The 14,778-nt window shown below is 35.7% G+C and overlaps 1 protein-coding gene across 1 annotated transcript in view; it reads left to right on the forward strand.

Moving 5' to 3' along the window:
- LOC117237093 (two pore potassium channel protein sup-9) overlaps positions 1 to 14,778 on the forward strand; it is a 163,592-nt gene that overhangs the window by 47,673 nt on the left and 101,141 nt on the right. The window lies entirely within an intron of this gene.

Here is a 14,778-nt window from a genome sequence, read left to right on the forward strand (position 1 = left end):
TATCCCATTCGTCGAATCGATCCCTTTTCCTTCTACCTCGTCGGAAGAGGCAACAGCGCGATGCCATAAAGATTTTTCACGACGATCTCGTTTTGTTTCACGGTCACCGGTACACTGTTCCGGAGTTGTTGGCGATTCCACGCATCCAAGTAAATTTATATACTCCTTTGAGAAGTTCTAGGAAACCTTCGGCCCTCCGCCGATTTTAGAAATTGAATATCCGCGTAAGTTAAAGATCGAGGATAGAAGAAAATCGAGTTTCGGTGAAGCATCGTGTGTGTTTTCAATGGAATTTTTGTTAGTTGTGTTGCCTTTTAATTGGATTGAGAAATTTGATCGAAAGGTTGGTTTGTATGATTTTCGTAGGATTTAGACAAATTATTTCGAAATTTTAGAAGCAATTTTGGAGAATTTTGTATTCAGGAAATTAGGAAATTTTAGAGAAAATACATAATCATGTTTACTCATACATATACATATATATGTATATACGATCTCGTTTGGTTCACAGTAACTAGAACTTTGTTCTAGGGATACCGGCAATTTAATTCCTCTATAATGCAAATTTATACATTTCATTACGAACCTTCTGCAAATTTTCATTTTTATAAGAGCAGAAATTAGATAATTCGTGAATTTCAAGCTAAAGAAAATGAGAAGTTGATATTCGTTGAAGAATTTGTAAAAAATTTTATTCTGTTTAATTGATAAATTTATTTATAATCAATAAAATTTATCTATAATAGTTATTTCACAAGAACATTGTTATTACAGAAATTGGATCATACATCAATATAATATTCAATATTTTTGTTTTGTATTGATTGTATTTTATTTAAAATTATAATTTCTATATAATTTGAATATAATATCCGACGTCTCTACATATAGAAACTCAAGAATCAGAAGAAAATCGGTAATTTTCGACAAGCAGCGTAATTCTAACCGTCCACTTTGTCAGTGAGACGCGGTGAAGATTTTTCACGACAGAATCGTTTGTTTCACGGTCAGTAGGGCTCCTTTAGGAGGAAGTTGACAAATTTCCTTCTCCTCTGGTCAGTAGAAGCTTGACGATTTTGGCGATTTGTAGCTAATGTCTTTGTCGTTGGACCCTAATCAAGTCAGTGAATAACGCAGACGTGCGAATTTGTAGAATATATTTCCTTTTAGTGAGACAAAATAATGGGTCGCGATAAATAACAGAATAAAATGATTACGTTACTTTCTGATCGAACGAACTTGTAGTTTATCGATTCGAAGTTTCTTGTCATTTCGTTAGGAAGTTTTAATACAGAAATGACGTTCGGGAATGAGTTGGGGAATATTTAAGAACTGTCAAACTTTACAAGCATTCCGAAGTTGTTTCCAACGAAGAAACGATCGAATACTACATTCTTGATACGTTTTAGAGTATTCTATCAAACTTTCATAAAACATACTTAATAGAATCGTGTAGTTTATATTGTATATTGTGTAGTTTATATTTTAATCTACAAAACATATAATATTTTATAATTTTCATTAATTTTTTCTTATTTCTCTCAGAATTTATTTTTTCCTCAATCAAATAAGTCTCAAAGTGACCATTTTTGGACACATCTTATAGATATCCAATACAAACATCCACCACAAGGTTTGCTAAAAGAGTAGTATACTTCAAAAATCATTAATTTTTATGCCTGTAAGAATTAACTGTAAATATAAACGTATTATTGCATGTAGCAAAATTACATTATTTAACAAAACGCGTCACAGATCACAAAAATTGTCTCATTCCATATCTAATAACAGGAAAACAGATAGGTAATAATTTATTAAAAATCTTAATTATTCCAAATAAAAGGTAAGGTCAGCTCAAAGTCAGCTGTAAAATTAGCTAAGTAGCAAAAAAGAATTTGTTCGCTAACGAATGTTCAATAACTTTCCATTCCATATCAATTTCCTAAAAACTCCTCTTAATTCTATCACCCTCCTAGCATATCAACCACATAATCTCGCAAACTTCCATAAAATCTCTTCCAAGAGACATCGTCCAAAAACGTAAGTCCTCGACAAAGCGAAATCCCCGAAAAAATAACTTCTCGTCTCGCGAGTAATCCACATGAAAACTGTTCGAAATCGCCGCAGAAACTGTGACAAAGTCCATCGGCTGAACTTATCAATCGGTAGATTCCCTTTCGTACTCAGTTACTTCCCGTGGTTAGGATTATGAAAGGCAGAACCGGGAGGAACGAGTTCTCGAGTTCTCGTCGTGAATTATCAAAGGGATGAGTGTATACGACGCCAGGCCAGTGGCCATTGTCACGAAACTCTCGATATTCCAGAGACTGAACTTCACCCTCTTCTTCAACCGATCTGTCCAGCCTCCCATTTCGATGGTGTTCATATTCCAGGGTCTGCCTCCTCCGAACCTCCCCCGTGTCATTTAAGCGAAACGAAACTCTCGCTGGTCGATGGCGCAAAGACATGTGCTTGATCTACGCACGCGTCAAACGCAACTGCTCCGGGGGTTGAAATAGATTTACGCAATTTAGGGGACCCGTGGCAATAGTAGACGTTATTAAAAGTAGGATTAATTGTTTTGATGATACACAGCGACTGTGGAAAGGGAGAGTCCTCCTTTTTTCTTTTCTTTTTTTTTTAAATTTGTGACGGAATATGAGTAAACTATGGACGTTCGTGAAAAGTTGTATTTTTAATGATTTGTTTGAAGATTTCGAAGAAATGGAATGGAAATAGTACTTTATTTTGAATACTTCGCTTCTGGCGATGGTGATCGTGGAAAGGTGTGGTTTTTTTTTGAACTCGGAGATTATGCGGCGGAGTATAAGTAAACTGTTAATGTTTATCAAAATCTGTATTTTTATGAACGTCGAATCAAAGCAGAGATTTATTTCGTTATTATTGTTAGTTTTCTATATTCATTGTTACTACTAACACGAATACCATCTTTATGGGGGTAGTAGTACTTTTGCAGTCAGTAAATTAAAATCTTAAAAATGTACGAAAAATTGATCGGGGTTTCGTGACGCTTTATCGCATACATAGTTGCTGGGTTTACCCAGTGCGATCGTAATTTGGAAGCAATGGTTGGTATTTCAATCAGTTGTGCAGGAATGTCGAGTTATAAACAGATTTTAATGTTACATACAACAATGAAATCAACAATGAACAACGTTTGAAGTATGGAGCAATTATATAATGAAAATGTCTTTGAAAATTTGTGTAAAACGTGCAGGTTTCCTACGATGGACAAGTATGTAAGAAGTTTCTGAATTGAAATTTATTAATCGATAATGCGTGAATTTTGACTATACCAGCTTTATGTCAATATGTTAAGTTCTTGTAATTACCGTCGAGTAAGCAGTAATGAAACATGTCATACTGAATACCACAATTTTGCTGGTTATATATTAGTTGGAAGAGTTAGGCTATTTAAGTTAGGAGCTCGGTAGATTGAAGATTTAATAGATATAGAAGATGGAATTTCCAGTGGTGAATTGGTTTCTAATTCGGTGCTCGGAACATCTCATAATGCTAAGATTTGGTAGATAAAAATAAAGACAGAAACTTCTACTACAATCTAATTTTTTAATCGGTATTTAATTGATAAGATTAAACTTTTAGAAAAATGTAAAGCTTTTCTGATAATTCGATATTAATGCTTGTTACGTAGTAGGTCTTTTTTCATCCAGAATCGTATAGTTGCATGCATGAAACGATTAGCTAGTGACAATTGTCTGAAAATGACGAATGGTATTGTGAACATTCATCGTTCCAAAATGCGAATTTAATCGTATTGTCCGATGCGTTGCTACAATGCTACAGAATGCAACAGTGGTAATGGCACCTTCTGTTGTAATCCATCGAATTTCTTTTTATTATTCCGCAAATTTTATAAAAATCCAGGAACATGTTCCTGATTTGGACAATAAAAAGTTTGATCGTATCTGTACCAGGAATATATCGAACCTTTCTCTTCTGCCATAAATCGTCGTTTAACGATTCTCGATTTAGAATTGCTACGTTTGATAAAGAAAATTTCAAACTTTTATCGATCGATGAAGATATACGTTAGAAACGAAACTCTACCTGTTATCGAACGCGAATTAAAATTAATCGCTAAAAACGCTTAAATTACCCAATTGCAATAAATTCAAATCGCAATATAACTTGGAGAAACTGTGGCAGAACTGTTCGTGACGTATTCGAAAGCGTCGAACTCTCGTTACGATGAATTTATTCGGCGCTGTTTTAGCGTTTTAAATAACCTGACGCGAAATAGGAAAAGTACATCTCACCGCGGCGGATTAATGTTCGCGTACACAAGTGGAGGGATAAACCACTTGGGAATTCAAATTCCTGCCACTCGGCACAGTGAAACGAAACGGTGCTCTTACGTTGATAATAGATACATAAATATTAACAGCGTTAATTGCATCGATTTTCACGGTGAAACCAAAAATACTCGAGCGAGATTGAATTTCTCGTCGAGATCGGTATTTAAATGGTGCCTACGGCTCAACGATGACAATGAATCTTTCTTTGAATTCTTTCGGCTAAACGACGTTGATGAAGCTTGGAAATAAAGCATTCAAGATTTACGTCGCTGAGCGAACCCTTAAAATTAAGTGGCACTCTTACCGAGAATGAATTCAGCCCTAACTTCATTAGCAACCCTGAGGGGGCAGGGGAGGGGGCAATTGGAGCTTAAGTTTCCATATAAGGTTAAACGGTGAATTTCTTCTTAACTTTCCCGTTAATGGGTTTGTCAATGGTAGTAGAAACGAATTACCTGGAACTCGAGTTTTCGCCGATTACAGTCGGACTAAATGTCTTACGAAAACGGCGAACGTTCCCCCTTGATCCTCCATGAAAGCCAGGAGATCAAGCCCACGCAGTTTTACCGAATTTTAATGCATAAAATGATTTATTTTTTTCTTCTTTTTTTATTTGAGATGAGAACGATTTTTCTTGCTGAATGAACAATTATATCGATGAAGGAAATTAATTTTTTGATAACTCGATTGATAGTTAGTTGTGCAATAATTTAATTTAAATAATAATTTAATGATTTAAGTTGTGAAATGATCGAGCGTGGTCTATGATCAACTATAAATGATCGGTTATAAAAGAAGCTGGAGATTTCGAAATTTCGTAGATTTTCTAGAATCCTGTAGAAATTTTTGGGATTATCAATTTCGTGATCCGTGCAGTTATAATTAGTTCTACTATCGAATGAGAATTATTTGAACTGAAAAGATCTCTTTTCAACGGAGACGAATAAAGAGAGTGATTCTAGCTTGGTGTACTAAGGATTAAGGTGACTTACAAAGATGGAAATTTTAGAATTCATTAATTTCGTTGACTCTACAATCGATAGCTTTCTAGTTGGAAGTTGTAATATCTTCTAGAACGAAAAATATTCCTTTTAACGAATCCTTTCTAAAGGATTAGAGGAATTTGCGAGGGTCGGAATTTAAAAATTCGTCGATATTGTTGGCTCTGAAATCTGTGGCTATTTCTGGCAGAGGATTGCAGAATTGTTTGGAATCGACGGAAGATTTATTTCTTCAAAAGGAGATATACCGAGGATTAAGGTGGCTTACAAGGGTAAAAATTTCAAAAGTCGTCAATATTGTTGGCTCTGAAATCCGTGTCCGTTTCGGATAAGAAATTGTACAATTTTTGGAATCGAAAAATGACATTCTTCCTCGGAGAAGAACGAAGTTTCTCCATCTTGATATACCGCGGATTAAAGTGACTTATAAGGACGAGAATTCTGACATTCCTCAATTTTATAGGCCATGTAATCCGTGGTTATTTCTGGTAGAAACCTGCAGGATTTTTTCGAACGAAGACAAATTCTTTTCAGCGAAGAGAAATAAACTGACCCTATCTTGATATGCTGAGGGTTAAGGTGACTTATGAGAATGGGAATCTTGGGGTTTGCCAATTTTCTAGGTTATGTAATCCGTGACCATTTCTAATAGCGATTTATAGGGTTCTTTAGAATAAACGGAAAAACTCTTCAACGTAGAAAAAAAGATCATTTTACTCTGTACTTCTATGTCTACATATAAAACTCTTAGATCGTTTAGAATGACGATCTTATAATAGTAACCATAACCTAATTCTTAGGAAATATTTCCACACTATATTATCATTAGAAACATATTTTTTAGAAATATGTCGTTAAAGAATCCCACATTAATTAATGTAAATTGTATAATAAAAGGACGTAGGACAAGTCACGAGAAGAAAAGAGATCAGAGTGGCGAACCAATTGTTCAAAATAACAAAATAGAAAATACTAAAAAAGAAAATATTAAAATCCAAAGCTCCTAATAATATATTAAAAACAAATGATATACTAATAGTTAAAAATATTAAAATACTAGATCGAAATTTCGTATGCAAATAAGTTCAATCAACGGAGGAAGAACTTAACACATACAGTCAGGAAGCGGTTTTGCTCCTATGTGTTTCCTGGTACTACAGATCTGCTTGATTCGAGGCCGATAAAATCTAAGTCGTCGAGGGTCTTCGATGACCTCGAGGGTCAAACGGAGCAGAAGCCATCTCAGGGTTAACTACTGTCGCCATAAATCGATGTAGAAGCGCCATACTCACCACCGTATACGTTCTCGTTGTTCGTCATTAAATTCTATACCATTTTCAATATGGTGAAAATTATTAAACAAATCTCTCGTAAAACTCATCGAGAGCTATTCAGAAGTTAATCATTTTTTTTTTTTTTTTTTTTTTTAACTTTTCACGAGTATCCTAACACCCGTGAACAGGAATATATGTCACTATTTCCTTTTCATTTTCTATCAGACATTTCTTTTAAAATCCAATTGTTCCAATTTAACTATTGTGAATTCAGGTAACTTGTAACTAATGTGGAAGATGCTTCACGACGATTTCCTTCATTGTCCCTACACTCATCGATAGAACGAATGATCTCGTAAAATTGACAAAGCGACAGAAATCGTTTCGTATGAATAAGGGTTGCGTCTGAAGATAACGTCGTATTGAAGATTTGCTGATTCAGAGATGAAAGAAGAGGAACGAGAATATTACAGGCTGGATACGTCAACTATTTTTCGTTGGGAAGGTAACAGTCAGCAGGAAAATTCACGTTGAAAGAAATTCGATCGGCCGAATAGGTGGCTTGTGAACATTTCTCTAGCCAGGAGAAAGATAATTCCACGATCTCTCTAGTTTGTCGTATGCACAGATTTTTGAGTGAGAAATACAACTGCCACGCGAACCATAAAGAATTACACTTTGAGAATTCGCTTGGTTTAACACTGCTCAACACGGGCTCCACGTTACTAATTGGCTCGGCTGCAGGTTATGTACTTTCTTTTAAAGCAATTCAGGGGAGTTTCTTCGTTATACGCCTTGTTCGATGAATTATAGCCAGTAGTATAGTTTTTCTCAGTATTATGAGAGAAATAGATTTTTCAAAGTTTTAAACAATATCGATGATTCTTTTGGCTATGAATTAATTAGTAATTAGGAGTCGAAGTAGAAAAGAAATTTTGATGTTGAAATTATCAATTTAATTGAATTATTTTAACAAGTTACGATAAGAATATTTGTAATGGAAGGAAACATCTTTTCTTTATAGTAAAATCTAATTATTATTAACGAATTGCTGCAACACAAATTTTGACCGTACGTTATGTATTTTTCTTTGAAAGCAATTCATAAATTATGGTCTGTGATATACGTAGTTATTCAGCACCGAGTACCTATAGTACAAACAAATCTGTTGTACAAATTTTTAAAATTATTTCCATTTGATGTTATGTACACTTTGTAAAAATGACGGACATTAATCGAAAAAATAATTGATAATTATTTCATTTTCACAGAATTAAAATTGGAAAATCAGTGCAATTATAAAACTTCTCTTAACAAGCTGAACCTTTAGTCAAAACGTTTTATCGAAACATACGTGAGTCTCACTAAGAAATAATATTAAATTTCGGTATTAAAACTTATAAAAAAATAATAGTATAGAAAGAAATCTCCTTATTTTTAATTCGCAATAGTATTCACAATAGTATTTCAAATATTCACTCCTCTGGCTAACATTTAACTTGAACAATTGTGACATTGAATCAATCTATGTCGTTGTTTGTCATTTACTTACGACATAACTATATATCATAATATTCTACAACGCGTAGTTGTAACGATCCTGAACAATAAAATCTACACGGATCCTTATGTAAATAATTTTCTACCGAAATTACATTCTTTCAGAAATAATTTATAAATAAAAAAAAAAAAATACTCGCATACCATTAAATGTGGTGACGAAGAAATTGCATAAAACCGGCGAGTGATCAATTCCACTGAAAACGCGAATCGAACGGATCGTCGAAAGGAGATTTCTCCGATATTAGGGTAAGTAATAATAGCAAAACGACGGTCGTCGTAACAATGGAGGCAGCAACGAGATATCGGAAGTAACCGATAATGGGGTGGAACTTAAATTTCCGCCGCCCCCTCGGTGCATAGCGCTTCGGGCGAAGGAAACCAATCCTTCGTGACTATTTGCAAATGAAACGGAAACGTTTAGACGAAGGCACGGCACTCGTGAGAGGGAAAGTGGATTATTAGCGGCATCCACGGAAAACGCATGCTCGATGTAACGGGCCACCGACTAATTGGAACTTTCCATTAACGTCGTAAACAACGAGGATATTCCATCGGACAGGAAACATGGCGTGTCTTAGAATTAATAAACGCACGCTTAATTGATTGATATATCGTGTGAAATAAGAGGAAACAGGGTAATACATGCTTGTGACAACGAGCTGTGTTATGCCGTAGTTCGATCGTGTACTAACGCATGATTTTACAAAGCAACGAAATTCTGTAATTTCAAACCTCGATGCAATGCCGCAGAGCTAAATTCTCATCGATCATTTACCGTTAGAACAATTCCACGAAAAATGTTTAATACTCGTAGTTTAAAAATAGAAAAAAAACGCAATTCATCGTTTCTATCAATCATTCGACTTCTGTGATTGATAGTTTGTATTTTTAAATACCACACGTTGATTGAGGAAGAAATCAGTCTTGTGAAAAAACAAATTGAGATTTCAGTAATTCGAAAATAATTGGAACTCGCAATAGCAAATACAATATTTTACGAAATTCTGCAAGAGTGCGAAGGATAAATATTGATGCGACGTTAAACGCTTGGCGTGTGAGTTATTAGAGAACATTATTGATTCCTTTATTAAAGAAATTGCTGTCCACAAAGCGTTATGGAATTAAACTCGATTAATATTTGCGTTTACAAGTCATACAAGAACAATGATAAAGCGATTACGACTCCACAGCTGTGCACGGCTAAGAAGATGAATTAATTTCATTAGATTATGCATGCAAAACCTCAGTGGGAATCAACGCACGATGTTCTTCCTGTATGTACTTGAATACCTTAAAATTAAGTTTCTAAGTGGAACATGACTGTGATGTATAATATTAAAAAGCAAAGCTCGCTTTTGAATTTAGAAATATCCTCTCCCTCTCTCTCTCTCTCTCTCTCTCTCTCTCTCTCTCTGCTTTTCATACTTTATTTGGAATTCTAATTACTTTAGTTTCTTAATTTGTATATGATAATTATATTTGTATTCTTCTGAACCCTGATTTTATTAAATTATGGAACTAGATTGAAAAAAGACAGGTAGATTGCATATATAGTTTTATTGTCATGTATTAAAAATACAAAAATTTGCAGGATGCATGTAATATGCAGAAATATATATAATATTTACAACATGGTATTTACAATGTGATACAGAAATTTTTATTGGTCGTTCAGATGTAAAAATGATTGTAACGAACGGTGTAAAGGAACGATGTTTCGATGAATGAGAATGGGAGGAATGTTTTAAACGATCGAAGGAAATCAGGATTTTTAATACGTACAGAGATAAAAATGGGAAGGAACAACGTGGTACAAAATGAGAAGTTGAAACAAAGGTGAGAAGTTGAAATTAAAAGGCTGGTGTCGGAAATCGGACTGTTACAAGTGAAATACATAAGTGAGAAACATACGTTTGAATGAAAGCACTCGTGGCTTTACAGCCACTGCATTTTACAATGAATCTTCACTCGATGCGAAAGCACTTATCGCTGTTGCTAACTTTATTGTCATTGTATTTCCCTAAATTCGAACGCGTTCGCACGACAACGAGCAAAAATACCAAAAAATACATTGTCGGTGGAAAAATGGTTGATCCAAACGTCGAGCACACGAGCTAAGCATCAGAATAAATAAAATGAGTTTGCTGCACCCGGGATCGAGAGGTCACTTGTTTTTCCTGCTTGTAAAATAGTTGTCCAGTTCATTATGGTAGCCGTTTTAGGTGTTTACCGTTTACGTTTCCCCGTTAAAATGTAAAAAGCTTTTTTAAATGTAAAAAGGTTTCTATAAAAAAAAAATTTTCTTGGCGGTTATCTGTGGGAGATTGCAAATGTTCATACATTTCCGGAAAATTTCAATGTGCAAAAGAACGACTATATAAAATATCCAAAGTAGGATACAGCAGGATAATTTTTCTTAATCCCGTTTTAATTTCTTAATTCCATTATTCAGCTACATTATTACGATAATGTTCAACTTGTTAAAAAACAAATGATTTATTTACATAAGTTCATCCACCGAAAGAATATGATTTAAACAATAGAGAATTTTTCTAATTCAAATATTTGTAATGTCATCGCAATATATAATTCTGACTCACAATCTCTTCTAATAAATAATTTCCACGCCTGCGTCACCAACGATAACGATTGTCCAAAAATTTCAGCAATACTATATTTCCTAAACGAAACAATGCAAAGAGAATAAAAATTCAGTTACAACGCGTCAACCGACAAAGAATGTAAAACTGTTAAAAAACCAAACGGAACGTCAAATGGAATTAACACACAGTAAAAGAACTAGAAAATGAAACAAATGGAATGAAAATATATACGCGAACACGTCAAGAAAAAAATATCATGAAAACTGAAACAAATACGAATCGTCTACCTTTACCGTTACAACGTTGCATCGTCGTTCGACTTTCTATCAGTCTCTTTCCACCTCTTGTCACGTTCACTGACAACACTTCCTTTCTCCGACGAGACGCGGAATTAATGAAACGCATTTGCATGGAAACATTCGCACTCTTAGTAAGAGAGTCATCGAGCTTTCTTTGAAGAAAAGTAGTTGAGTCAAGATCGATGAATTCATCGCGGTAACGAGACGAAAATCAGTCAAAAACTACGTGGATATCCTTTTCAAACCTTTAGTCCTTCGTCCAACAAAAATCAAGGACACGCCCTGTCGAAGATTTCCATTGACGTACACGTCGATACAGTACGGATGAAAGCAAATATTTTCTGGAGATTATACGAATGACGAATGAAAAACGTTGCTTTTTTAGAGTGTAATATACACAGTCGGTCATAAGTATTAGAGCACCTACTGATATTTAGTATAGATTAAATGCTTTTATTTTCTGGCTTTTTTATTCGCATTGTATATATACATATAATACTTTATAATAGCTAATGTTGTTGGTTTTTTCAATAAATATAACTAGTAGGTGTTTTAATATTTTCTAATAAGTGTATTAATATTATAGTGCACAGTGTATGAGTGTATGTTGAGATATAATGGATGAACGCAATTTTTTATTTATTTAAGAGTGGGTATTTTTGCTCCAAAGTATTTTGCTTTACATTGTGAAAAATAATTGCATTCGTCAATTATTGATATTATATAAGTTAAACACAGGTCTCATATAAGTTAAACACCAAGTAAATAAAAAAATAAATGTAGGAGGAAGTTTGATTAATAACGAAAGGGATTTTTATACTGAAATTGTTTTGTATCTTTTGTTGCACAATAGTAAATGCAAAAACCATTATTTTATTAACGATGTAATTAAAACGTCGAATCGCTTATTTTCCTTTACAACACAGAAAAAAGACGAAAAAATATTCACTAAGACGAATATTGAATTTCACTAAATCCGTCTATAATCGATATGTTCTTTTTTGTGAAATATCAAGAACAAATTTTTTAATTACTTTTAGCGAAATAAGACTCGTCTTTCACTTTGTTTTACCTTTCATCTCGTGTTTGAGCGAGTTACGAATTGCAGTATCGTCAAAGGCGATTTTAAATATTTTCGAACAGAGCGCATTCTTCGCCCCCAAAGAAGCAAAACGAGACAAAAAGCAAGGGAATTGGAAGCTTTCGGCAAAATAGAAATAGTTTCGGAAAGTTATTTAAACCTGTGGCAATATTGCGCGTTGCTAAAAATCGATGTATGAAATCTTTGTCTTCTTTTTATACTGCAACATTGATAAATCTCGTTACACCTTAAATTGAAGAATTTGTGTCAGAGTATTAGAAATAAACATAGACTTTGTTTGACAAGTTTTTATTACGGTTTTCTTTATTTTTGTTTAAAACAGTTTTCGAAAATGTTTGAAAAATTGAGCTAGAATTCATTGAAAATTAAAACGTATGCTACTTTTATATATAAATGATATCAAATTACAATAGGTATACTATTTCAAAGGAATTCTTCTCGACTCGAAATTGTTCCACGCATGTGTCGAAATTTTTTATTCATTTTTCAGAGCACTTTATTTTACTCAGCGTTTGAAAATCACAGTTTGGCGTGTGTTACTTGAAACTTCAGCTCAATCTGAAACCTAACCAGGATGGGTCGTTCGTTAACAACGTGTGTACGCCATGCGGCTTGCCATAGATCATATTCTTCACTGTCGGTCGCGGCACTATAATGTCACAGACGGATCGTCGCGGCTGCCCGGCAAAATAAACATTGTAGTGGCAAGCGCATGGTTCATTAAGCAGAGCGACCTCCAGAAACGTCGATTCGTGGCCGTTATTTGATCTGGTGTAAAAGACGGTGGCGTGATCCGAAGGTAGTGGGGGTCGCCTTCCAGAAAGAATCAGAACGTTTCGAGAAGCCAAACAGTCTACACATCTTTTGTATCGCGCATTCCATAGTCACATTTCTTTTTGTTATTCCATTTAGATTTTCTAGTTAATAAGTTGTGCAATAAACATTAATTTAGTTGTGTTGATTCTGTGAGATTTCATTGAACTACCCTTATTATCATAATCGAAATAAGGGAATCGATCAGTTCGTGGCGTCGATTGTTCAATCGTAACGAGAACTTACAACTCTCGTTGACGTGATATCTCGCGATCGCGTCTCTCCGCGAATGATCGAAACATTTTGGTCCTTCGAGCCGGATCACGTGCCAGTGAAGAGTGCACTTACCAGTGACCACACAGTGCCACGTGACTTTATCAAAACCAGCAGCGGAAGCAGGAGCATCCACTACAGCGAAACCAGTGACGTCAGGCGCGTCATCTTCGAAGAAGCACATCCCATTGGCAAGGGAACGCAACCACGCAGCCTTCCGTCGCAGCTGGACAATCATCAACGCAACGAATTTCACAACTTAACATACACGCGACCTCACGCCGCACGACAGTAAGGTAAGCTCGTTCCTTATTTCAACCATCTCCTATCCTCGGCAACGATGACGAGCGAAGACCAACTCATCTCCCTGCGTCGGAGACGAGGCTATTGTAGCGGCCGATTGACATATTTATCGAATCGACTGGACGAGTACGAGCAATCTGAGAGTCAGCAAAATTCCTTATTAAAGAATTACGAGAAACAACTGACCGAAGTTGCGAGTCAATTCGAAGCGATTCAACTCGAATTAGAAGTATTGGACGAGGAGGAACAAGCGCGCGGCTTCGAAATAAGGGATCAGTACGTCGCGGTAGACACAAGGCTACAAAATCTTCTGAGGAACGCGCAAACAGCTTCGCCGTCGACATCCATAAACCCTCCAACCTGTGCATCATCCGCAAGTTTAAATCCGATATCCATTAAATTACCAGATCTTCGGCTCCCTACCTTTGACGGAAGCTTAGAAAAATGGAACACGTTTTATGATACCTTTTCCTCCATAATCGATAAAAATCCTAGTCTCACTGACATACAGAAATTCCATTACCTGCAGTCCGCCCTGCAAGGAGAAGCAGCCGATTGTTTAAACGCGTTACCCCTTAGTAATGTAAACTACAGTCAGGCTATTGCCGTTCTCAAGGAAAGTTTCGAATGTCCACGATACACAGCGTTCAGTCACTGCATGGCAATAATTGATTATCCAAGGATAACCAAGGAATCTCCAACGGAATTAAGGCGCTTAGTCCACACATTTAAACAACACATATATGCATTGAACAAATTAGGAGAATCCTACCCCGATACCAGTGCTATGCTCAACAGCCTCATCCTCTCGAAAATACCACTAAGTATCCAAAAGCAATGGGAAATGACGCTGCCCAATAACGAGGTGCCTCCGTACATTCATTTACTAAACTTCCTAGAGAGATTAGCACGAAGCTCCAAACCGATCACCACAGTCAGACAAACAAGAGAATCACCGGAACAAACTACTCCTGTCCGTCAACGCGCATCACGAGGGCATGCACTTACGGCGACACAGGTTACTCCAGCATGCCCCACCTGTCAAGGACCACACCCCATTTGGAGATGTGACACCTTCAAAACCAAATCCCTTCGCGAACGCATTCGGGAGGTCAAAAGGGCATCACTATGCCTCAACTGCCTCGGGAAAGGGCACACAACGAAGCATTGTTTCGCAGGATCATGTCGCGTATGCGGAGAACGACAT

Source organism: Bombus vosnesenskii, unplaced genomic scaffold (assembly GCF_011952255.1).
Source record: "Bombus vosnesenskii isolate JDL3184/JDL3185 unplaced genomic scaffold, Bvos_JDL3184-5_v1.1 scf7180000013357, whole genome shotgun sequence".
NCBI lineage: Eukaryota > Metazoa > Arthropoda > Insecta > Hymenoptera > Apidae > Bombus > Bombus vosnesenskii.